This window comes from Falco biarmicus, chromosome 10 (assembly GCF_023638135.1).
Source record: "Falco biarmicus isolate bFalBia1 chromosome 10, bFalBia1.pri, whole genome shotgun sequence".
Taxonomy (NCBI): domain Eukaryota; kingdom Metazoa; phylum Chordata; class Aves; order Falconiformes; family Falconidae; genus Falco; species Falco biarmicus.
The window spans coordinates 28,926,883-28,952,717 of NC_079297.1; the positions used below are offsets into that span (position 1 = coordinate 28,926,883).

General features: G+C 36.4%; 1 protein-coding gene across 15 annotated transcripts in view; it reads left to right on the forward strand.

Annotated features, from left to right (window-relative positions):
- Nucleotides 1-734: 734 nt before the first annotated feature.
- The window catches only part of IRAG1 (inositol 1,4,5-triphosphate receptor associated 1), a 79,699-nt gene continuing 54,598 nt past the window's right edge, over nucleotides 735-25,835 (forward strand). For 8 of the 15 annotated variants that reach the window (XM_056354665.1, XM_056354672.1, XM_056354661.1 and 5 more), the window contains exons 1-2: nucleotides 6,675-6,861; nucleotides 16,777-16,897. The gene's annotated coding sequence lies outside the window, so the exon portion shown is untranslated. Of the gene's footprint in view, nucleotides 836-1,494; nucleotides 1,599-6,673; nucleotides 6,938-7,004; nucleotides 7,149-9,607; nucleotides 9,801-16,776; nucleotides 16,898-25,835 lie in introns of those variants that run through there. The other 7 variants (XM_056354673.1, XM_056354668.1, XM_056354674.1 and 4 more) reach the window with 5 other exon arrangements.

Below are 25,835 nucleotides of genomic sequence, written 5' to 3' on the forward strand. Positions count from 1 at the left end.
AGTCTCATGCTGATACTGGTAGATCTTTGCAACAAGTCATAAAACTGATACAGGCAGTTCTGGAGGCATGACAGAAATACAGTGTGCTTTAAAGGTGATCTGGCAAAAAATCTCACTGGAAATGCATCCTTTTAAATGTTGGCAAAGTATGAGGCACCAATCCTATGCCTAACAGCTACTTCTCTGTGAAGCTAGGAAATAGCAAAATAAATTATTCTATTTATCAGCTTTCTCCTTGCAATGCTTCTTTGAGGCAGACAGACATTTAGCTATGTACATATACATATGGCGATACTGAATACGCACAATGAATCAATGCTGTATTCTGAAACGGCCAAACTCTTATCATGTACTTAGTAGAAGAGTGTTATTTGACACTTTAAAAAAAAAAAAAATAAAGAATGGATAATTCCAAAGGACAAGCAAAAGTCATGGTCACATCTACAGATGGAATCCCCTTTCTGTAAAACATCAAGTAACTTCTTTAAAATTTTCCAAAAATGTTCTTACATATATTCAGCATATATAACAAATCTTAGATCTCTTCTTGGGGGAATCAGTTAAACCATGCTGGCTGAAAATCACTGTTTTGAAACCAGTCATGTTTATGCAAATGATCTCAATTTTGTCATATCTCAAATAACTGAAACTGCAAAACTGCAATGTTACAATGGAAAGTGACAGATAATTTTATCTATGGACATTCCTATTGATACTCTTTTGTTTGCTTTTAAGTGCACTATATTAAACTTCTCTAAGGAGAAATAAAAAGACACAAACAATTCCATGAACCCTGTAACAGTCCGGCAGCAGCAGTCATCCGATCAACAAAAATGTGAGTTAAAACTTTTCTCTAGGATTCTACTGGTAGAGGTGGAATAAGATTTCTATCCTTTTTTTTTTTTTCCACAAGATACTTGGAAATTTTAGAAAAAATGACAAAGAGTAAAAATTCCAGCATTGAAAAGTATTAACCCAAATCAATCTCTGGTCGGGGTTTGTACTTATTTTTATTTTCTGCTGTAGGAATGGAGATCACTTACTGTGTCCCTGATAAAAGCTTCCCACATTACTTCCTGATAAGTTTATTTTTACCATGTGGTAAACGTACTCTTCACCCGCAACTAATTCTTAAAACCTAGGGCTGTTACTTGAGTCTGCAAGCATTCAATATGGGTACGATATATATTGATACCAAGTTTCAGATGTGATTAAGAATTGTTATTTACGATTAATTCAGGAAGGTAATGTCAGCTTAAAGCCTAAAAAATATGTCTTGCATCCTTTTCCTAAGAAAAAGCAAAGTCATCCTTTTCTTGCTATGAATTAAAGTATCTTCTTGCAATATTTTAATTTCCCTTTTCTTAGACTGGTATATGATAGGAAGTCCAAACCTCAATATGAACACTGAATTCAGAAAGAAGTATAACTTTACTATTTTGGCCTAGTTTAGTGTGTACTAATACTCTCTTTCCCTTGTATTTTTGAATACAGTAGTATGCTGCTATATGTGCGTATATCCATGTGGAAGAAGCCTGTCATCCTTTGGAATTTTTGTCTCCTAGTTCTTCACTTCTGCCTAACTTCTCACAGAGAAGGTAAGATGGAACTTGGTCACAGTGAGCACTAATCTCAACAGGTTTCTAAAAAGATCCCCAGAATCGTAATTGTAAAACAGAGAGAGAACTCTGATGGGAGGTGTTGTCTATGGATAAATATAGGGTTCTCTATGGATAGATACTCGACCAGTGGCTGTGATTGTGTCCAGAATTCTGGAATGTTTTCTTTGATTGACAATGGAGTACTTTTACACTTCAAAAATATCAAAAGTGTGAGTGCAGTTTTTTCATTTGGATCACCTTCCCAAAAGGTTTCATTTAACAACGTATTAAACACATTACTTGTACGTATGCTAAGGTTTTGATTACTATTAGCAGAAATTAAAGCTGAACCTCACAAAGCAGTTCATTAGGCTAAGTGAAATGCATCAATGACCTTGGAAGACTGTGTGTGCTAAAAAGTATTTGATTATATTTAGCTTCTTGGCAGGCTAATTTTAAGGGCGTGGAAACACAATAACTTCCTTGCCCACAAAGGTTTAAATTTCTGATACTGTTTTGCTTTCCCTGTAAACTATTATAACAATCTTCATGTGGTGCTTTTATTGAAACTTCACTTTTAAAACCACTTTTTTAAGGCAGAAACAAGACAAAACAAACAAAAAACCCAAAAGACATAGGAAAGGAAAATATAGTGGTTTCTGTAAATGCTTTGTGTAACGTTTTTCCACAGACTTGGCCATTTAAATTGTGTTTGTCAGTTTGGATGATTTTATTGATTAGCTGACAATGAATGCTAGTAAACAGATTGACATTTTGGTTTTTGGACTCTTTGTCTGTGTCTCATATACAGATGATTAACTACCTGTTTTGAGACTGAGAAAAATGTTAGCTATATAAATAAAGAGTCTTTATAACTTAATTAGTAGTAGGTTTTTTGCAAGCACTTTAAGTACTACCAAATTCTGAAATTTTTCTGCATAACATGGACTAGTTTACAGGTTCCTCTGTATGACCTCAAAGCAAACTTTATTTACAATGTTGTCAATATAAATGTTTTATTTAAGATGAGTGGGCTCTAGCATATGTCTCCATATGTTGTTCTGCAGGCTCTTATTTTATTCTGCAATTGCATATACTTTTAACTTAAAATTTCTGATTGATATGAAGTGCTTCTCTTTTGCTGTAGAAATTTGGAAGCAAAATGTCTGCCTTCAGAAGAATCACCTATAAAAGTTGCTGTGTAAACATTAGAAGTATCATAAAGTTGTGTTACATTTTGCATAAATAATCTGGCATAGCTGCACGCTGAGTGACAGTGAATATTTACTAACACCACCCTGGTGAACCAATTTTAGTTCAAGTATTCTAGGTTCCGTTTGGGATTTAGTATTCAGCACAATGAGTGAGTCCCAGATGTAGGAGGCTTATTGCACGTTTTGCTTTCTGTATTTTTTTGTAAAGTACGTACTTACCAGACCTGTTCAGTTTTGTTGTTTGGGGTTTTTTTTCTCCTGTCTGGATGAAGCTGGCAGATAAGATTAATGAGATCTGCATAATGAATGCCAGCATGTAAGACAAGGTAACTTTCCACTTCTGTGTGCACTATAGCAGTAGCAACAAATAAGCCTGAAAGCCACAAAACCCAGAAATCTGAAGCAAGATTAAATATTTAAACTAGCAGGAAAATTCTGTGCAAGAAAACAAAGACACACAAGAAATCTTGGGCATAAACTCAGTTAATTAGTTTTTCCATAAAGTTGAGGAGAAATAAGATGTTGAGGATGGCTAATACAATTGATTCAATAAACAAAATTGACAGTGCTCTTTGGCATTTGTAAGGTAGACCTGAGATTGACAGAAATGCATTCTAGATGTGGTAGGACAAAAGTCTTAACTGATAAAAATATTGTGGGATGTTTTTAACATGAAATAGGAAAAATAATGTCATAGAACTCCATTTTTATATGCAAATAGTATCACTTTTGTTGCAAATTTTTAGCATGCCTGATTAATAATCTTTGTACTTCAGTCACTGAATAAAGAATAGAGCATGTAGTCATGTCTTACCACTTAGATTTTGTCAGATATAACATGCTTCTTTATCACATGGATGGCAATTATGTATGGGCATAACTGATAAGAAGCAATATTTTCCATGTAATTTATTTTAAAGTCCTGACGCATAAATTCTTCTAAATAATAGTGGAATACTCTTTATAGAATTCTTTTCTAGGCGTTACTCTATACATAGGTTGAGAATTTATGGCTTTATCCTGAGCCCCTCAAAAGTTCAAATGAAAACACCTACTGCTGTTTTTACCCAAATAAGCCAATTAAAGCCAAACCTAGGAGGAGCAGGGGAAAAAGTGTGGCAAGATCACTTATTTGCTCGAACAGAGTTTGCACTTGAAAATGGTTGTGCCCCAAATACGAAGCTCCTGCATGAATTCTTACCTATATTTCAGCCCTAGAGGCAGAAGTCGCAATTATTTCAGTATGACCAGGGTTTTAGTGCTTGTGTTCATCTTTTCAAAGGCACAAGTAAAAATCTTTAAACTTAGGGAGCCCAACTATGAAACTTGGCAATGATATGGACTGCACTCTTCTTTCATAAGTCACAGAGCTGTGAAAATCCAGAAAACAGGAAGCTAACTGGTGGGGGCACATACATTCCACTGCCAAGCCATATGTATTCCTCAGAAAACAGTATCTAGCTACTCTAAAATACTTCAAAATATGTATGAAAGAATATTTTCATGCTATTCCTGGGGAATACACCGACATAATACATCAAATATGTTGGGTTATGTGAGAAGGGGTGTGTGTGTGTGTGTGTGTGAGTTTCCTGCTGCTGTTTGTGGCCAGCCCTTTGTATTAGAATGTTTTAAAAGAAGATGGCATCACCAGATCTTAAAAAACAAAAACAGAGCAAGCAAACAAAAAAGCCCTATGAAAAAACATTTTTATATATTATATGTTACTATGTCACCTTATACAATTTTAACAATCTAGTTACAATAATTTATTTTAAGATGCTAAGGTTCCCTCATTCAAAAACTTAGATTTTTTTTTAGCTAGCAGGTTTCACCTGCATTTGACCAGAGATCATTCACGTTAAAACAATCTATGGGCAAAGCACTTGCCAAAGCATTGAGCATGCTATAGGATACAAAAATGTACAGGCAGTTTCAGGAGCTCAAGAATGATGGAAGCATCATTTTCCCCTTCTTGTGAGTACCTCCAGGGTCTTTATATGTCCCCTAAATACTACCTAAAAAGTAGGGGTCATGTTTGTGTGGTACAAGTGGATGGGCCAAACAAAATAGAACTGAAACTCTGTTGCTATAGGTTGCTTCCATAGCAGGGCTAGTGGCTTAAATCTCCTTTACAAGTTACTGGCTTCATGAAGTTTCTAGGAGGAACCTGAAAATATTTTGAGAACTCTGTTACTGTAACAAATTTAGCCTAAATTTTGCCAACAGTGTTTATAGGATGCTAGACCAATGGACAAGCAACTTAACTGAAAAGTTTTATTTCCCAGAGGATGGTAGCACTAAAAGGCAGTAATAAACTCGTTCTTGCCCAAACAGGGTTCAAAGCAGTTGTTGCTATGAAGGGGATGTGTGCAGATTTAAGAGAAACACAACTTCCATTGCAGACAAGTGAAACGTTCTATACTTGTGGCCTGAAAATTCCGGAAAAAATAAAATTGAAAAATGATGAATTACAGATGCTAGTAAGGCTTCTGTAGTTGCAGAGAACTAGATGGAAGACTAACCATGTTGAGCCACAACAGAATATTTCAGAACTTGAGTTTGTGGGTAATAAAATAGTAATTCAGCAAGATGAAAGGAGATATTTTAAAGCATCTTGTCAGAGAGCCAGTAATAGTGCAAAGTGGACCAAGGGCATCAAAACCTGAAATGGTTGTTAAAACGCCGAGCTGCTCCCATTATCTTGGGATTGAGCATAAATGCCTATATTAGGAATTTTTTTCAGAACTTTTTTTACTATGTTAATTTTGGGGGCAAAGAATGGTCTTAAGCATAGAATAATGGGCTTCCTAATGCAAGCTTAAGCCTGACAGGGCACAAATGAGGTGCCAAGCCTCTTATTTCCTTATGTTACAAGGACTGTGCTATGTTGCAATCAGCTCATCTTTGCCCACTTCTACAAATGTCCTCATGTTTCCATGCATCCCTCCCCTATCGAGTGTGCTTTCCAAGTTGAATCGTCAAATCTTTACTTTCCTTTGATCTGTTTATGCCTTGCTGGTCTTACTAGCCATTATCAAAAGGAAGCTAACATAGTTTTGTCATTTGCTCCATTCTCTTAAAGCAGCCCTAATATGCCCCCTCAAAAGTACTAGCTAATAATTTTACATAAGTTCTGGTGCAATGTTTTGACATTTCCTACCCTCAGCTCTCTTGTCTCTAATTGACTTGTAAAAGGTTTTTTGGACGGGGTTTGGCTTGCGTATATTTAATAACTTTACAGCACCTGGCATATAGTATCCATGGATGTAACTGTAATACTTATAAATCTTAATTGGCTGAAGGGCTGGAGTAAGATCTATGCCTGTTTGAGAGCTGAGAGCTCTGAATCACACGCATGTGATTCTCCTGCAGGTACCTGAATATAGCATGGTAAATGTTTTGGGTTTCTTTGCTGTCTTCATGCCCCATTTGTAGCTACGTTCTCTAATGGGATGCAGGCAACTTCTGTGGACTTCAATGGAAATTATTCATATTCTCCAAGTGGAGAGCAGAGCCCATGACTGGACCAAAGCCAATGTTCTTTAAAAGTTCACATGCCTTGTATTTGCTCTCTAATTTAGACTCTTTCTGACCAAACAAAGGGGGGAGGACGGGGGACTGAAAGATAGTAGCAACCGTTTCAGTAAAAAATTCTAAGGATTTACATACCATGATGTAAACTACTTCATCTGTTCTTCCTACTTGCCCATTTTAATCAGAAATGAGTAAGTAGAGCCTTATATGCAGTGAACTTGGGGAATGCTAATGGGATGTCTGCATCATGTTTACTCAGAGTACTTATGCCAGAATAGGAAAGCCTTTTATTCTGTAATTCTCTGAGGCAAGAAAGAGGCTTTCTGAAGAGTTACTTTAAATTTAAACTCTCATTCTAATGTTAGACAGCCTGTTGGATCTCTGAGTTAAAAATTGCTTCAGCTTTAGTTACTAGAGCCAGATGTAACTTTGACCTTAAATGGAAAAAGCTCCCAAGAGTGAAAGAGAGGCTGGCCTAAGGGGAAAAAGAGGAATAACTGAAGTTTTAGGTAAGTCATCTCTATACCCGAGAATAAGCTCTCGTTCAGCTGTGAAACAGAACGGAACAGTATTTCCTCCTTAAAGGTACAGTACCTTGCTGTTGTGATACCGAGTAGTTGGTTCTTTCTACCTCTTACCCTCCACCCCCTTCAAATTCCACCTCTTCTTCAGTTTTTAGCTGCTTAAAAAGTGGGTGTAGTTAACGAAGCAGAGTTCTTCTTGTGTACTGTTTGGGGATATACAAGAATGAAAAAGAAAAAGCTGTGTTAATTATACTGAGACCTGATTAATAAAGGTATGTAGTCAGCAATTCAAGGCAGCCTGATTCACAGATACTGTTATATCTGTATTGTGCTAACCATTAGAGACTCTTAGCACAGCAGTACATGTTATAGGGAAACAGATACGGAACAGATATTTTTTTTTTTATTGTATGACTTTCCTTCCCACATGCTTGCTTTTAACGGTGCTGGAGTTGTTCATTTTGACGGATTACCTATTTATGTCTGAAACCTATGTTTTAAAAAGGCATTTCCAGAGCCATTTCTTTATATAGTATGTGGTTGGTTTTAATCCTATTAGATGTAAATTCATACCATGAAGTTGTGTCTAACAGGAATGCTGTACCGGGGGGGGGGGGGCGGGGAGCTACCTTCAAATGTTAAAGCATTTTTGCTTTAGTATGAAAAATCACAATATTTACATTTGATGATATTTCAGTCTTCAATTTTATCTGTGCTGTTTGGTAGGCACTATGCATTGAAGTATATTTTATTTTCTTGGCAAATAAAACCACTTTTTTATTTTACTGATGTGTATGTTAAGCTTTTCTTTTTCCGGACAGCAGTATGTAAACAACATGAAAGAATGAGGTCAGTAGAAGGAAATGATAGCTGAAACTGAAGACTCAGGTTTCGGTTACTAACTCATATTAGTAATAATTTGTGTTAGTGAGCTGATTTTTTTTCACCTTGTATATAGTATGGTGTCATTTGGTGAAAAATTCTCTACAATCATCAGAGAATTCCTGTCTTTGCAGAGTAATTAGACAGTGGGGTTTATGCTATGCAAAGATTGGGTGAATTTAGAGTTTTGAGCATAGGCAGTGTTCCTGCAAGTGCTAACAGTTACTGCATTTATATTTGATATGGTAGGTGTTGTGTTTACTTTAACAAAAGTTCACTTCGTCCAGCTTCCAGAGACCGTGATAAATGAATGTTACTTGTTAAAACATTTCAAATCTGGTTGCAAAACTTGTAATTAATTTTCCTTTTATTTTTTTTCTGGCAGTAGTGAACAGCTTAGTACTTTTAGGTTAATCTCCTAGCTGACCTTCATGTTTCAAATCAACAATTATATCCCAAATCAACAATTATACCAAACTTGGATATTAATAAGCTAAGGATACAACTCATAGAATTCTAAGTTTATGAGAACTAACAGTGGAAATTAAGAAACAGTCAATATATTAAATGTTGGATACTAGAGAGTCCCTGCTCTTAAATTTCTTGTATTTTCTAGCCTTCAAAGGCACTCATTCTGATTTGCTGATGTTTAATGTGTTGCTTTACTTGTAATGCCCCTTCAACTTGTGCAAGGATGTGCAACTTTATATGGTATTTAGGTGTTTAATATTTAATGAGTTATGTTTAATTTGCATATGGACTAGAATAACTAATCTATGTCTAACTTCTCCATGTCTGAACTAAGTATATATTTCTAATATATGGTACCTTGTAGCATTTCAGCAGCTATTGTTCTTGTTCAATACAAACCTTTTTTATTTTGTAACTTAGAATATGTTATATAGTGCCTATGTGTAAATTTATCTTCAGTAAAGATGTTATGATGACAATAAGTGCAATTTAATTAAAAAGTACAGGTTGCTCATTTGTATGTAGTGAAAATTGTGTGTTAACATCAGCACTATGATAAAGTACCTAGGATTATCAATGTATTTAACTTATATAAACCCACCTACTTTACATCCCTCTGGATTAAGCTTTACATTGGCTGTGGATGTGAAACCTACAGGCCTCCCTACCTCCTATCTTTTTGTATGTTTAAGTCAGTTTAAGTAACTATAGCCCTATTTATCTGGAGCCATAGCAGCGGAGTTAAGAATTATCTAGCAGCTAGATTCACAGTTCAGATCTTTAGCACCAGCTTCTTGCATCCTCCTTTGCATCAGTGTGCTTTCTGATCAGCTTTTAATGGTAGTATGGTGTCAAATCACCACACTCTGTCTTATCCAGCTTTTCAATAAGTAACTGAGGTGTAGGGAGCTGGTTCTGAGAAGAGACAGATGTGAAAGCTTCTCATTTCAAGGGTCATATGTGTATGTTCCTTACATGTCATGGAGTTACCTTGCCTCATCTATTTGCTGTTCTTAGAGAAGCATATAAGACCAGGAAAAAGAAGCATTAAATGGCATATGAGTGGAAGGGGAAAGAAAATCCTTGCTGTTTCAAGGTTTGTGGGTTATTTAAAGATCTGGGGGATTTGAGACAGATATCACTTTTCTGTGCTAACTTGCAGCCTTCCTGTAAACTAAGCAGAATAATATCCTTCTGATGTGTTCTCCGCTTGTACTTCCTTTGAAAAGTGGGTCAAAGAGATGTTTTGGATCTCAGTATCACTGACAGAAAGGAAACTGAGTGGGTGATGGATCTCTGTAAGCTTATAAACTAGTGACTCAAGACATGAATTACTGCTTATGTACACGTGTAGTGGTATGTTACAGAGAACTAAGACTGTGACTTTTATTGTAGCACTTTGAAATAATAACTCAGTTTTTCCCCCTGAAGAGGAGGTCCTAATAATTCTGGAAAAGAGAGAGGGTTTTGATACTTGGAGCAAGTGGACTTGCAGCCTCAGATTTTGTTGTAGAGCTTGGGCTCTAACAGCATCCCTGGATTTAATCCTCTTCAGCAGGCAGATGTAATAGGTATTTTCTTTCTTTTTCTTTACTTGTGTTTATTTCGATGTGTCTATCGTTAGTTTTACAGTCTGAAAAATAATTTGAGAAACTTGCTTTTAATTAGGAATTGCCAAATTTCTTAAGTATTAGACTTAAAAACAAAACAAACAATGACCACCTCTCCCCCCAACTAATAGCAGAAATCAAGAATACCTTACGGTTTGCTAGAATTTAGCAGATTGTACCTTAGAATGTACAAACTCCAAAGTCTTTAGGGATCAGAAGTCATCTGAGATCTGTAATATTGTAGATGTGATCACCTGTGGGTTTGGACAAGTAAGGCCTGTAAAACATTATTTATTTTTTTAATGCTAATATGGATTGCTTGGCAAGGGGAGGATGACATGGGCAGGGAGGGGAACGTGAAAACCTGGCAGCAAACCTATGTCAAGGGTGTATGTAAAAACGAAATTTTCTTTCCCCAGCTAATGCTATTCTGTGGTGTTTTGTCATGATACAAAGTTATACTTAGAATCACTGTGCTGTCCCCTAATTTACATGTATATATATTTGGTGGTTGTCCAAACAGACCAGCAATCTCATGGCTGTAAAAGGGTGTCTGCTGGGCTAGCTACTGCAATTCCTGAACAAAGCAAAGAAGCTGAAAAGTTGATATAATAAAAAATGGTGGGGGGGGAAGCATTTTATGTAGGAGTTGTACTTTTTTTTTATTACCAGTTGTAAGGTTTTTTTCATCCTGGAAATGAGTACATGGTAGAAATTCTGTGCTGCTGGGTCAAGTACAACAATTGCTTTGGGCTAGGGGCTTGCCTTCAGAGCAAAATTATTGCTTGTTTATATAATACTGCAGAATGTATTGTAACACTGAAGTTATACATGGGGAATTTGGCTCTGAGACTTTGCTCCATTGACTTCAGTAGTGCCAGATCAGGGTCTTAGTGAACATCACTAAGGTAAAGGCTGTGTTACTTAGCAGGAAATAAGAGTCTGAAATCTAGGAGAATTTGAGTAGGACCAGTGGGTCTAATTTTGTCCATCTTATTTTTGATTTAGAGGGATTCATTAACCAATGGTAAGATCTGTAGAATGAGATCTTTTTCTGTAATTTTGGAAAAGGAAAATCCACTATTTGTTTTTCAAATGTTCCCCCAGTTTCTCTGAACTGTCTCTAAAATGCCTTTTTGGGAGGTGGGGTGGGGTGTATGTGTGCAGGCAGTAGAACATAATAAAGCCTTATATGTTGATTAATGTTTCCTGCTAAAGCTTCCAAAATTGTGCTGAACTGTGATCTGACTGCTGAATAGAAAAATTGAAAATAAAGTGTCTAATCATAAGTTGAAGGAGAGCTTGTTGAGAGGAAGGGAAATAATTTAACGAGTATAAAAACACACACATGCTTCACAATTACTGCCACTGCATTTTTCATGTTTTTCTTTATAAATAGTGAATGAATCTGACTGATCTCTGGGCTCATGAAATTAGCATGATATAATTAGGAGCCTAGTCACAATGGAGGGTGGAGTTTGCCCCAGGAGGAGGTGCTGAGTCGAGTTGATGTTCTGCACATAATCTCAGACTGGAAAGATCTTGGAAGCAAATGTAAATATAGTGCATAGTTCTCTATTAAAGTATAGTTGTGCCTTTCATCTTGACTTTCCTGAGGGCTGTTGCACTTAATAAACTTATTATTCCTATTCTTTGATAGGTATAACTATCAGCATTGCTCTAAAAACTGTTTTTATTAAGTGCACTAGGCAGTGGAGCAGGCTGTAGAAAACGAAGCAGATGTCTAAGCTACTTGGGAATTCTGAAACACTTAATGCAGCGCGTAAACACAGAACAGTTTTCAAGTCTCCCAGTCTTGCTTTAAGTGAAAATTTCTGTGAGGGACAGGAAGAAAGAAATTGTGGGGTATCTTCTAAAACTTCAACGTGTAAAACTCAATTTCTATCTGTGTGTTGAGCTTTTGGGACCTGTTTGAAATCTCTCCTGCATAAAACACAGCATTAAAATGTGCTTTCCAAAACTCATATATTATGGGTTAATGGAATAGATTCACTGGAACATTAACAACCTTGCACCCTTTTAAGAAGCTCTTGACATTTCTTGTTGCATTTTTTTAAGTCTTTGACATTTCCTGTTTAACAGATTTAAAATGTTTTTTGTCGGTAATATGGCAAACATCAACCACCCCGTTCTATAAAAAAACCTGACATATAACCAAAACAGAAAGGTGAATAATACCTAAAGATTCCTCAGGAAATCTGTCCTGTTGCTGCTTGGTATTCCCAAGTCTAGGAATGTGTTCAGAAATTACATTAAACACCAAGTGGTGGTTGTCACTGATCAATTGCAGAAATGATGCAGAACTTAAGGGACCCAGGGAAGAATACTATACCAGAGAAAAGTAGCCTTTCTTGTTATGAAAATGATGAATTGTATTTCCTTAAACCTATAGCAGGTCAGACTCTCACTTCTAGTAAAACACTGTTGCTACATTTGGAATGTGCGGAGCTTTGTCCGTGTGTGTGTGAACTACGGGTCTGTCTCAGTGGATTTTGATCCCTCCTGAGAATTTGGCTCCACTTAATATGAAGATAATTTCTCTTTTTCTGTGCTTAACAGGTAAAGATCAGAGTTGATGGAAAGTTTTTTTCAAGCAGGACCTTATAAATGTCTTGCACATCTTCTTACAAAATGCACACAAATCGGTGAAGTTTTTTACCTGATCTTGTTCTTGGGTAGTAGTGAGTGATATGCTTCCTCAGAACAAAATCGTTGAAACTCACAATATGCCTTACACTTATCTGTCTGTTTGTGTGATTCAGAGGGTATGAAGTTGGGAGGGTTTTTTTCTTTCTTTTGAAGGTGGGTACTGCACAATCATCTTCTGTACTTATCTTCTGAGCATCTGCTTAGAAAATAAAACAACGTGCCATTTTGACATCCCAGAAAGTGCTATAAAAAGTCTGTTGCTATGTTTAAATGCCTACACTCAGTTGCTATAGCAATAAAAATATCAAAAATGATGTACGAATTGCCATAGTGCATTACCAGCCCTTTCTGGGACAGGGAGATTGTGGAACTGAGAACATGACAAAGATGCTCAGTGTGTTAGAGAGCAGAGCTGCCACATAGTTCCAGATGCCCTGTACTGTTCTCTGTGAGCAAAATGTTGCCTAACTGTATAAATCCCAAAGTGTCTCTGTCAAAATGGACAGTTGGATCCCTACTTAATTCAGTTGCTTCTTCATGACTTCTGTGACAGAGCTCAATATTTTGAGCAACAGCCCATTTCTCTGCAAGAGAAATTGCTGAAAATGTTGACTTTTCTCTGAATTCTTGCAGTCCCATGATGCCAAATGTGAAAATTAGCATACAGAGTGCTATGAACTGAGTAAGTCTCCTCTCTGTAACATTACAATAGTCAGTCTGAAATGCCCTTCCTCCTGAGGCAGCTATGGGAGCCCTGCTATCAAAAAGAAAAGAAATGAAATAGTAGCTAATGGAATCCTTAGCATCTCTCTGGGGCTCAAAGTCTTGAATAGTTGCTTCTGGAAGAGACCAGGAAATTCAACTTCCTTCATAAAACATCACAAGTATAGGCAGGCATGTTATTTTGGCAGCTATAAGTTCAGTTATGGGAATTGAATGGCTACTCCAGCCATTTCTATGCCTTGTTCCCTCTTCTGCTAAGGAACAAGTTAGGCAATAAAAGACAGAAAAGTTAAGAGTCTTGTTTGAAAGCAATATAACTGTTCTGTTCTCTTTATTCCTGGTTGCTTGAAGAATCCTCAAGGTTCAAGTGAGATTGGCTTGAACTGCCTAACAGTGTGCTGTTCAGTTTTAATATGCTAATCCACAACAGTCACACAATTATTTCAGGCATTTTCCTTAACATATGCTTTGAAGTTCAGTTGAAAGGTCTGTTACCAGAATGTATTAGTGGTGGAAATGTATATTTTTAGTTTTTCTTTCAGTTATTAGATAGTGATTAATGTTCTTGTTCAGGGGTCATTACGCTGATAAACATACAGAGGAAGTGATTCTTAGAGGCACTATGGTACTCTAGCTTGAGGGCACACCTAGGTCCTCTAATACATCTAAGTACATTTGAGCTATTTAATTTTTGTAAGAGGTGTGAATAAATTGCTACCATGTACATGGCTTATAGTTTTTCTCAAAACAAGAGTTGCAATGTTAGGTAGTGGCACTCCTCTCATTTCCTTTACAAAGTAGCTTGTGTTTGCAACCTCATTGCAGTATTTTTCTGTAATGAATGTTGAACATTTTTTGGATTTAACTTCAATATTATAATTTTGGTTTTAACTGTTAAAAAATTTGACATTTTGTAGCTTTATAGCTGCACAAACTTCTGTGCACATGGAAGTGTGAGTCTTTCTCAAGCTCCATGCAGATTCTGTTTACTTTCCTTCTCAATTGCTCTGCACGGGGTACTGGACAATCACCTTCCAGATGGGTTTATTCTGAAACAAAAATGTCAACAGGACTGATTACGGGTGGGGGGGTGGGTGTTGTTTGGTTGTTGGGGTTTTTTAGCAGATCTCATAGAGGAGTCCAAGTGTTAAATCCATGAATATTTGTTGATACTAGTTTATTAACTTTTCCTTATAATTCCAATGATTATCTTTTATGTCAAGCTTGGGAGATGGTTCTGTGGTTACACATAGTGTGCCTGTAAAATCTGCAAATTTGTGCTTCATTTACAATTTTGTAACTTCTACTGTTGACAGTGTGTGGTTATGTGAATAACCTGATAGGGGAGGGGGAGAAGACAATGGGAGGAAGAGATGTGTAAAACTTAGAAAATGCAGCTTTTATGTTTCATGAAACTGTCAAGTGCCTGAAATGGAGAAACCTGATTTTCCTTATAACTGTGTCCTATACATATAGCACCCTCACCACAGTTGTTATGACATCAGTTTATTCAGTATTTCAAAGCTATTCTGTGTAGTCTTAGATGCTGTACCTCTGAACTTGCATCTGCCATGGAAATGCAGACTGCCTGGTACCTGCCATTCCCTGGGTTCAACCCACCTTTGGTTGAAACTGATTACCAGCTTCAAAAGTTTTTGCAGTGCAGGGGGCAAGAGGGAGGATTGAACAGACAACACGGCTACCGAATTTTTTTTCAAGGAAAAAAGACCTATATGGCTATTGGTTAGAGACACGTTTCTCAGTATATATAGTCCACTATGCTCCTTTAAGTGTTAGCTATGCATTTATTCTTTCCAAAATCTATTTTTGGTCTTGTTTTCCTTGGAATAAAAATGATGCTGTTATTCTGGTTGTTAGCCAACTATCCTTCCCCCTTCTTCCCTGCCCTCCCTTCCCTCCCAGTAGCCTTTGAACTTGTCCAACTTGTTGAATTTGGCAAGAGAGAATCTCAAAAGTATTATGTTCCTACAAGTGAAAATCAGTGGTGTGGTAAGAGAGGAGAGACCCAGCTTGGTGCTTCCAAGGGGAAAAGGCTCCGATGTGAGCTGAAATTATCACTGATTCTGTTGGAGCTGCCAGCTGGCAACCTGGCATGTGTGAAGCTTAAAACCAGGCTCAGCAAATGCTGTCTCTTGTCCCTCCCAACTTCCAGGAGACTAGGAGACAAGTGAGGCTATTATAGGGAGATAAGATGCAAAATCATTAAAATAAAATACCCAAAGAACAGGTTTTGTTAGCTCAGCTGCTTAGAAACAACTTGTTTCTTAATGTGGAGAGAGACATAGGTTATAAAACTGACTGCGCACTGGTATCTTAACTTTATTTTGGAAAACTTTTGTGAATGTTTGTGAAACAGATCACGAAAGCTACATGCTGATAACTCTCCTGTGATTTCACACTAAGTTCTAACAGTTGGTGACAATCCATATGTTCGTCTTCTTTCCCAAGTAGTGCAGAGCGCTGTTAGATTGTAAAACAGACCCTCATCTATTTTGCAGATTTTTCCATCAAGGCTGCAATGCCTAGAAGGGAAAAGATCTGAAGTTTCAACAGTCACGGGGAACAGGCTCTAGACGCTACTCAGTCTGCCCTTCAGGCATGTCAGTCAGGCTCGTGGGAATGTTGTTAGTGGACAGACTCTTCCCATGGTGAATAAATGTCAGCCATCCAGGTAGAGGCAGCCATTCTAATTAGACTTCCCTTATGCAACAGATCTTTTGAAGCCCAGCCAGGGAGAATAAAGTAATATCCAGAGACAGTGGCCGTCATGCTTTCTGACCATCTCAAGAAGGAAGCTGAGGCTCCAGAATCTGTTCCCTGAAAATTTCCTTGCATCTCAGGTGGTTTCTCCACTAATGATGCCCCTTTGTGCATATACAAGGTCAATATGCAAGCTCTAAGGCTGATGAAACTCCAGGTATTCCACATCACAGACACTGCTCGCTCGCACCTGCTCCTTTAGATATTCTTTTAATCACCTGTCATAAATTTATTTTTTCTTGCAAATATACAGCAAAATACTGAAATACTGGACTTTCTTTCTGAAGATTAATCAGAGTATGCAAATATTGGTTTTATGGATCAGATCACCTTCTTGGGTTTTTCTTTTTCTATTTTTCCTCCTCTTGATTTCATGGGTTTTAAATAACATTGGGAAAACCAGGAACATTAAACAGATGCTCAGAAAACCAGAAAGAAGGTGATCTAGTTAAAGAACTCCCCCTCTGGCCTCCTTCAGCTCACTTTAGAAATTTCTAGGGGCCCTTTTTGTTGAAGTTAACTTGGATAAAAAATGGCAGAATAAGATCTCGTTTGTTCTTAAGCAAACTATGCACTTCATTTCTGTTAGCCACTGGTTAGTTATTCTGTGTTTATTTGAAAGAAGTTAACCTGTGGTAACATCCCGTTTTCCTTCTTTGCTTGATCATCTGTTTGGGAGGAGTCGTTTTGCTTAAATAAATGAAAAAAAACCCCTACCGTTTTCTGTCTAGATAACATTAAATTTCTTTTATGTTTGAAACAGGAAGCTCCTGCTTACGGTATTCCAAGCATCAGCCTGCTGAATTTGCACTGTCCTTTCTTCACCTGTGTTACAGGGCACTATGCTGACTAGGACGGTTCCAGACCTTAAATTCCTCTGATAGGTAATATTTAGCTTTCTGGTTGCATTTTAAATTTTACTTCTGTTATTTGAAACAGTTGGGCTGATTTCTCATTGAGGAGTCTTGTGCATATAAGAGTTACGTAGGTCAACTACTTGTTATTCTGAGACTTTTTTAAACATAAAAGTGACAACTATTTTAATATGTGTGTTGACCATTTGCTAGTTTTTGAAGTGTGTGCTGCTTCACAAACCAGTTTTAGTTAAATTGTTCATAAAAAATAGTATGAAAGTTATAGATAAGAAGATATGGAACACTAAGAAAACATTTGTATAACACACGTTGCTGGTTTGGCCTTCTATTGAGGCCAACAGTGGTAGCTTACTGTCTGTGAGAACATTAATCCTTTGCAGTCCAGATCAAAAAGTGAAGTTAATGAACTACAAGATGCAAGTCATTGTTGGATTGCCTAACTACTGTCTAAAAGCTAGTTTTGTCTGTAACTGTCAAACTGTTCAATGCTCCGCCTACAGGGATATTCAAAGATGGAAGTTATGTCATAAAACTCAGTGTGTAACTCTGCATTCTTGCTAACTTAAAGTGCAGTATGGTTTGGGTATGTGACAAAAGTGAGATTTAGTTTAGAAGTGCAGAAGACCAGACAGCTACTGTTAGATAACATGATGAGTTTTATTATAGTGAATTTAACAATTAAGACCTATCCTGAAACAGTATACACAATACCAGCATCTGATAAACAATGCAGGCAAAGAGGATACAATGGCCAGTTTCACTTAAGCACATTGGGGAATGATAATTTCTTCTTCACAGTGGTAAATCTTAGTTATATTAGTAAGTGTTTATTTGGAAAAGCTGAAGAATTCTGTTGCTAGTGTTTTGGATGTTCTGAGGTTCTTCAATAGGTATGTTGAAAAACAAACAAACCCCAGAAAACCTCAGCTTTCTCAAAATTTGCAGGATATAGTGAAAAATGTGCTGTTACACAGTGAAAATAACGCAAGAACCAGATCTCTTAAACAGTTCAGAACGGAACTGTTGCATCCCTTGCTTAAACACATGGTTGTAGTACTTTCTGCTGCTTTTGTGTTATGAAATGGTGATTTAAATTGGTGAAATGTCAATGTTCTCCTCAGATATGGAGGTGGAGTAATGTGCCAATGTAAAGCATATTCAGCATATTTTCAACATACAGACCTCCCTTAGGTATATTAACCCATCATAGTCAGGGTTACAACTATGTAGCTTTGTGAAAGTCAATTGAGCAAATACTCTGCAAAGGCATGCAGAAGTTAAATTGACTTAAAAAGTTAAGTGACTTACTAATGCCTGATTTTTGGCTTGGTATACTTGCAGAAATACAAATGAGGACAGAGTATGAACCTGATGAGTAAACTAAATAAAATTCCACCACTCTGCTGTAAAAATTGAAGAAGAAATGCAATTTTTAATACCAAAAGCTCCAATATTGTGTAATTGGTTACTCTGTCATTGAATTTTCATTAAGCTCTGCAGTACAGTGTTCAGTTAAGGTCTTGATTGTAATTAAAACAAGATATGTGACTGAAATTTGCTTTTTGATTCAGCTTAGTTCAAAAGCATGCTTTATATGCATTTAGAATTGAAGTGTGTTTTCTTTCATGTGTGTGATAGAAAAGTACGGTACCGTTCACTCAGGCTGGCAAATGAAGGGAAAAGTGTTGGAGTTGCCCTGTTCAGTTATCTTCTAGATTTTATTGTTTCTTCAGAAAATAATTTCTGAATTAACTGGATAATGAGAATTTCGGAAGACAATCATAGCTGGCTTTGACTTAAAATTTAAATGTTTCCTTTAATGAAAACACAAAAATGACGTGTTCAGTTAGTAACTTTTATCCTTTTCATTCTGTAAAAACATACTTTTTTCCTCCAAGAGGATTAAAACCAGAACACTAAGAGGGAACGCTTAGAAAATGAATTTGTGGGTTGCTGTTAAGCACCATGGAAATTAACATAAATATTTTTCTAACTGAGAAACATTAACAACAACAAAAAAGTTTGTGTTGGAAAAAATCCTTATATCCCTTAGAAACACGTTCAACACAATTTGACATCATCTTTCTTACACAGATCAAAGATATCATTGGTATTAATTTATCTTTAGATAGATATAAATTATTCTTTTCGCACAGATACAGACACTATATCTTGTTTGTTAAGCTAGCTTTGCAAGTGTTACTTGTTTGTAGTCAGTTATATATTATAAAGGAAGGATGTGAAAAAAGGTCAGTGGAACATACATTAAGTGTTTACAGTAACTCTAGTTCTAGCTTTCTTATTTCTTTAAATTTGTGAGGCAGAACTATTGGGAAGATGGTTTTGTAGTGACTGCAGCCTGGGATTTGGATAGAAGAGCAGACTAATGAAGAGAATTTAGATTTTAATTCTTAAGAATTCAATTTCTTGGATAATAAAATTAAGAATTAAAAGAAAGATAGAAGCTATCTCTTTTTAGCCCAGTATTCCTTCCCCTGTCCCAAGCAATTTTTTGGAAGGTAATCTGAAGCATGTGACTTCAGGAGAAGGGTATTATATAAAAAAAGGTTAATTTTAGCCTAATGAAGTTTGTCTCCCAAGGCTTCCCCTGTAGTCAGCTGAGAAGAGAGGGATTCCTCCTCCAGGATACAATTCAGAGAGCCTAATTAAATTCCTGTTGAGGGCAGGAACTTAAATTGACTTCAAAATAAACAAAACCCAAACAAACCAACCAAACAGGAAACGTAGGGAGACAAATGGCCTTAGGGTAAAGTGAGTCTCTATGAAAGGTCCCCTTTATACCTATCCTCGTGTCTCTCAGTGTGTTGAAGGCATGTGGTCTTATAATAACTCTTATTGAAGATGTACAGAATGGAATAGGTCTAAGCTCTTTTTCTTCTCTTGCTCCTTACCCCGCAGAGAACATCAAATTTGATGTCACTGGTCCTGGTAGAAGCATTTGAAAGAAATCTTAGATCAATATTTAACAACTGTATCAAGCTACATGCAAATTTGTGAATCTTTGAATTTAACAGCATTTTTCATTGACAAGTAAAAGCGAATATCTGCATTGTCCGTAAGGAAAAAAACCTCACCAAAACAAACAAGAATCATTTCCTCAGCTTATCAAGTTTTGCTTTCTTTATATCAACTCTAATAACTCTAATAAGACTAATGTAAAGCTAGTGTTCACTTCAGTATAACTGAATTAATAAAGAGATAGAAATAAACCACAAAAAGTTTCATCATGGGTACCAAAAGACAATTTCTAAGGCAAAACTGCAAACTTGAGAGCTTCAAGGGGAAGAGGGGTACTGAGATGAGAATTTAACTTTTGTAAGTTGGAAAAAAACTGTCTTTTAAAAATTTCTCTAACACTTTTTCATGTGCCAAAGCAATAAAATGTTCCAACCCCCTTTTTTTTTATTTTTTTTTTCCTTGAAGAAATCGTCATCATGGTGATAGAATGAGCAACTCACATTTTGTTCCTACTTTGTAGCAGATGTGTGTGGATATATTTGTATAGATAAAGTTCTCAATTCTGATAATTTTAAATTGGAAGAAAATATACTATTTTGAAAGTTTGATACTAAAAAGTGGCATTTGTAACATGGAAGCTTAGAACTTGGAATACATATGTGATAAAGATGATGACTAATATTTTGTAACAGTTCCTTCTGGGGCCAAAGGCAAGAGCTGGAATAAAATGTTTTAAAAAAGAAAAGGCATACCTGTAAAAGTGACTATGGAAGCAATCACACAAAGTAGACTGAAATGACATGTATTTCCCTTTTAATAAATCCGTTGTTTTAACCGTGTATAAAATTTTTGTAGTTTAATTAAATGGAGTTATTCTTAAGACAATTTCTCTTCACAGCCAAAAAGAGGGAATACAGCAAAACTCTAATGGAAGCAAATTTTTAATAAATTAGTGACATAACGCTATTTTCAGATGTTAATTTGCAATTTCTGTTTTGACAGTGCATGTGCAAAAAAGTTCAACAGGCCCAGTCTTAACTCATTTGTCAGTATTATGTTCAGAGTGCTGCAGTTTTGTGGGACAGATTGTCACTGCTGAGAAATTTATACTTTGTATACCAGAAAGGTATAATTCAACCTGTGTTTGACCCACCTCAGTTGGAGACAGTGAACTGGAAGAGTGTATTCCTGTCCAAACCAATTTTGCATGAATACTTTGTTCCACATTTTTAAATCTTCCACGATAAATTTTAAAACCTCTATACCAGGATTGACAAGATTTGTTTGGTTACTTTCTCAACATAAAACTTCATTTAGTTTCATGAGCTGTTTCAGGTGTAGCTACCAGTATGCACTGTGATAGGTAGCTGAAGAAGATACTCTGCAAGATAACAAGGGCCATACTAGACAATAGAACCCAAGTATATGGTAAAAGCGTGGAAAACTATATAATTTTCTAGAAAATGTGGCGTTTCATGTAAAAATTATTAGGATGAAAAAGAGGCAGTATTGCAGCTCCTTAATAGTATGTTATCAAGAGATTATTTTTTCCCCCAAAATTTTCATAGTGGCCATGTCATGAGTAGTCAAGCAAAGCTCTTGTGATGTCAGTGCGGTAAGAATTTTGGCTTTTTTATTTTGGAAGTTATGAGTTACTTTAAGTCCTTTAATGCCCAATTATTCTGTTTTTATTAAGAGATACTCCCTTCCCCCCACCCTAAATGGCAGATGCTTGCTGCTTTCTGAGTAGCTGTGTTCTGAGTGAAGGTAATAGCAAAACAGGTATTCGGAGACCATGAATGAAGCATAACAGCTCTTCAAAAACGAGTCATTCCTTGCTTGTATCATGTTCCTTTGCTTGTCTGTGCTCCCAGGATTTGATATTAATAAGCTTTCCTTGGGTAGTCCTGTCCTGCAGCGCTTACAGCAGGAGGACAAGATGTGTTTAACCCTTAAGGTTAAAGGTGTAATATTTAACCTCGTGTTACAGAAATCCAGCACAGGGAAAATTTGGAAGATTAGAGGCAAATAAAATGTGCAGTCTGTCTCTTGCAAGCTTTTCTGTAGCGAGTGGAAGCTTTGATTGTGCTTTACTTTACTGGAAAAGAAAGTAGGTTGCTTACAAAGTTTGGTAGATAGGAATTAAATATAGTTTGTCTGCTTTGATCTTGTGCAGGGACTGTTCGTTGTCTATGTACAGTTAGCTTATGATGTAGGATCTAGCAGTACTGCATGGAAAGTTATAATGGTATGTATTTATTTCTTTGTTGTTAAAGCAGTCTCATTGTGGAATTCCTCTTACAGATTCAGCTTACTAGGTATACAAGGGGCATATTACTTCAAGTGTGAAATCATGTGGCTGATATCTAGTATTTCTAAATTTTTTTCCCAAAAATTTGAATACTTCATCAAGAAAGGCCATGCATTGTATCCAAGACCAATTTTTTATTTATTTATTTATTTTTACATTTCCTTGCCTACTGAGACCTGATTTTTATTCTGGCTGAGATAGAAGGAAATATTAATTGGAGAAAGGGAAGAGATACTTCAAGCCTCTATCTCAGAAAGTTCAATTTATTCCTTTGCTCTCTACTGGTACACATTTTGCGGGAGAAAAACAGTGGGAGTTGCAAGAGCATCTTAAACATTCTGCCAGTTTGTACCGCTGATTTGAGAAGAAATTATTTTCATGTTTTTTTCTGACTCAGTTACATGTGAGGCATTGGGAGCAGGAGTGTAGGCAGCACTGTGCCATTGTAATGTATGTGATAGGTGCGGGGATGGCAAAGGAAGGAAATGGTAGACTAAGATAATAAGAAGGAAAGAAGGTCAAGAACGGCAATAATCCTTTGTAATCAAGGAATGTGTAAACCATGCCAGTCAGTTTGTTGATCTTTTGGGGAAAGGAGAGGAAGAAGATCCTATCCTGCTTCGCACCTGTGTCTTCTATTAAACAGTATTGCAGTCAAACAGGATTTTCTCCACACAGTTATGAAATTGGGAATGTTGTTTAGTGTACATGTGAGCAAATGTGGGTATGTATATGTAAGACTGCAAACTTTGAAAAGTGCTGGCTCACTGTCTTTTCCTCCGTGAAATCCAGTACATCTTGAATGATGACTCTTAAAGAACTGAAAGTACTTTCAGCAGCCTGCCACCCAAATAGCCTCTTAAAAACGTCTGATGTTTTTTCATATGCAAGAACATAAAATGTGGCAAAGAAGGGATATGCCAAACATTCTTCAGACTGAGATATGTTTACTTCTTCAAGGAGGCTACTTAGGAATCCTGCACAGTACCATCCTACAGCAGCACGATCTTAGTCCGGGCTGTGGTTTTAGCACGTACTATTGTTAGTCTTGTATTGACTAGAAAAACTTAAGAAAAAAAAATTGTCTTCTCCCATTGCTTGCTTCTTTCTGTTCTTCTATTCATCCCTTCCTTCAGCATTGCTACTCATAATGGGTGTAAAGGCAATTTTGCTTTGTTCACTTTCCCAAAATCAGTTTCTTTCTGAAACTGAACCTGCTTCCACCAGTGAAGATAAGAACTGCGTGTCCAGGTCATGCAAACCATTAACCTAATCCCTTTTACCTTACATCAAAAGTTTACCTTACATCAAAAGCAGGAACATTCTTTAACCCTCACTGTTTTCAGCCACGTGCAGGTTAGGGCTTTCCAGATCCAGAGACTGTAGAATGACCACTGTACCTTTCCTCTGAATGCATCTAATCCCTTTTTGAACTCACATTTATGCTACAATTCTTTTGCAACTTCCTGTGATAATAAATTCAATTAATTATATATTGTTATGAAAGAGCCTCTTTTACAATATTGCCTAATTGCTTTGGGCATCCTCATCATTGTGTACTGTGAGGAATTGTGAGCAAATATTTAATAGGCCACCCTCTCCGGTCTGTTCAGGGTTTTAAACATTTCTAACTTGTTTCTATCCAGCAGTGTCCCTTTCTCCAGTTGAAGTGTTCTAGTCTTTTTTGCATGGAAACCATTTGCAATTTCTGACCATTCTTTCTTGTTTGTACCCTTTGTATTTATATTGGGTTTTTTTTCTTTGAGATTTGCCTAGAACTGTTTTGAAGATTTGGGGTATAATGTGCTCATAACTGATGTTGATCTCGGTTCTTTCCTACTAATTCTTAACATTTTTGCCTTTTTGGCTGCTGCTGAATGCTATTTTCAGAGAACTATCCAAAGTGACTCAGATCTTTTTCCTGGCTGGTAAGACATAATAATGGGCTCTGATTTAGCTAAGTATATTTTATGTATATTTTTCCTCATATGCATTGATTTGCATTTTTCAGCAGCATATCCATTTCACCTGCCATTTTATCATCCAGATGCCTGGTATCCCATAAACTGCCTTGGCTCGCTTTAGATCTGGTTATTCCATCTTATCTCTTATCAGCTGTACACACCCTCTTTTCCAGATTCTTCATGACTATGTTGAACATCACAGTCCCTGTGGGAGTGTAATCTCTGCAGCAGAAAGGCAGACCTGTAACTCCTACCCTTTTATTTTCTTCCTTGAAGTACAAGAGCTCTTTCCCTCTTGTCCTGGGAGAGCTGTTTCCTTAAGACGTTTGGTAGAGAACTTTGTCAAAACCTCTCTTTGAAAATACACATTGCTTTAATTAAAATTCTGGTTAACTTCTGTAAAGCAATGTAATGAAATAGCTATGTTTGAAATGCTGTACAACCCTGTGTTAATTTATCATTCTCTTATCTGTGTCTAGTAATGAAATATTACATTGATTTCTTATGTAGGACAGTTATTATCTTGGGAACTAGGATGAAAGCCTTAAGTGATAATGAAATTATAAAGCAATCAGTCCTCAAACAAGAGATTTGTTTTGTTTTGGCAGAATAGCAAAGCACTTCAAGGTCAACATCAATATTTTGAAGGAGGTGTTTGGAAAGAATGTGCATAATTCAATGCTTATACTGTTTGCCTTTATCTCAGCCTCTTTGTGAGGTTTATTATTGGCCCTCCACTACCTCAAGTCGTTAATGTGCAGCTTTTTGTCTTAGCATTTGCCAGAATGTTGTTCAGAGGCATTCTAAAACCCCAAAACTTTGATTAATAATAAAACTTCTGACGCATTGGTATTTCAATGTTTCTTCTATTTTAGATCAATCTTATCTGTGTAGTTCTATGGTATTACTAAAATTACAATGACTTGCTTTATCTTCTTTAAAGATATATTTTACCTGGGTTTGTGTGTTGGTTTTTTTTTCATAATGTATTAGAATCATTGAATTTTATTCATTCCATAACTTTCCACAACTGTTCTAAATTTAAAATAAAGGAGCCACGTTCCATTACTTTAATATAACTTTTAGTGTACTCAGTATAAGGAAAGAATAAAAAAATGCTAAGACAATAAATCTCAATTTATACATACTTAGTGTATACAAAATGTAATTAGGCAAATACAGAATAGTGTTTTGTCTGATTTATATAAAAAATTATAAAATGAGCATAGTTAGATACATATCACAATTGCTTAAGACAGTAATGACAATATATTATTGACATTATATATGTAATATATATGACAATAATATCAGCTATGCTAGAATTCAATGTTAAAGCACTATGAAACAGGGCTAAGAAAGACGAGTTCTAGTAGATTTGGCTCAATATCAAGGTTTGAATGCTGCTTGCCCCCTACGTTGTCACCTTGCTCCTCTGTCAGAAGTTATCAAACTTTGAGCAGCTACAGTGGAACAGGGCATGTTATACAACCTCAGTCACTAGCAGCTTGAGCTAAACTCCTGGTTGTAAACTGAGATGACTGAAAGGCAAGTATGTGCCTTAATCACTTGTTGATACTGTAGAAATGGTGTGCTTTGAAAGAGATAGAGAGAACAACTGGAGTGGGTTCTTGTCTCTCTATTGCAAATTTTGACATATGATATGTCGTGTTTCTCTTTTAAAGTCTCTTCT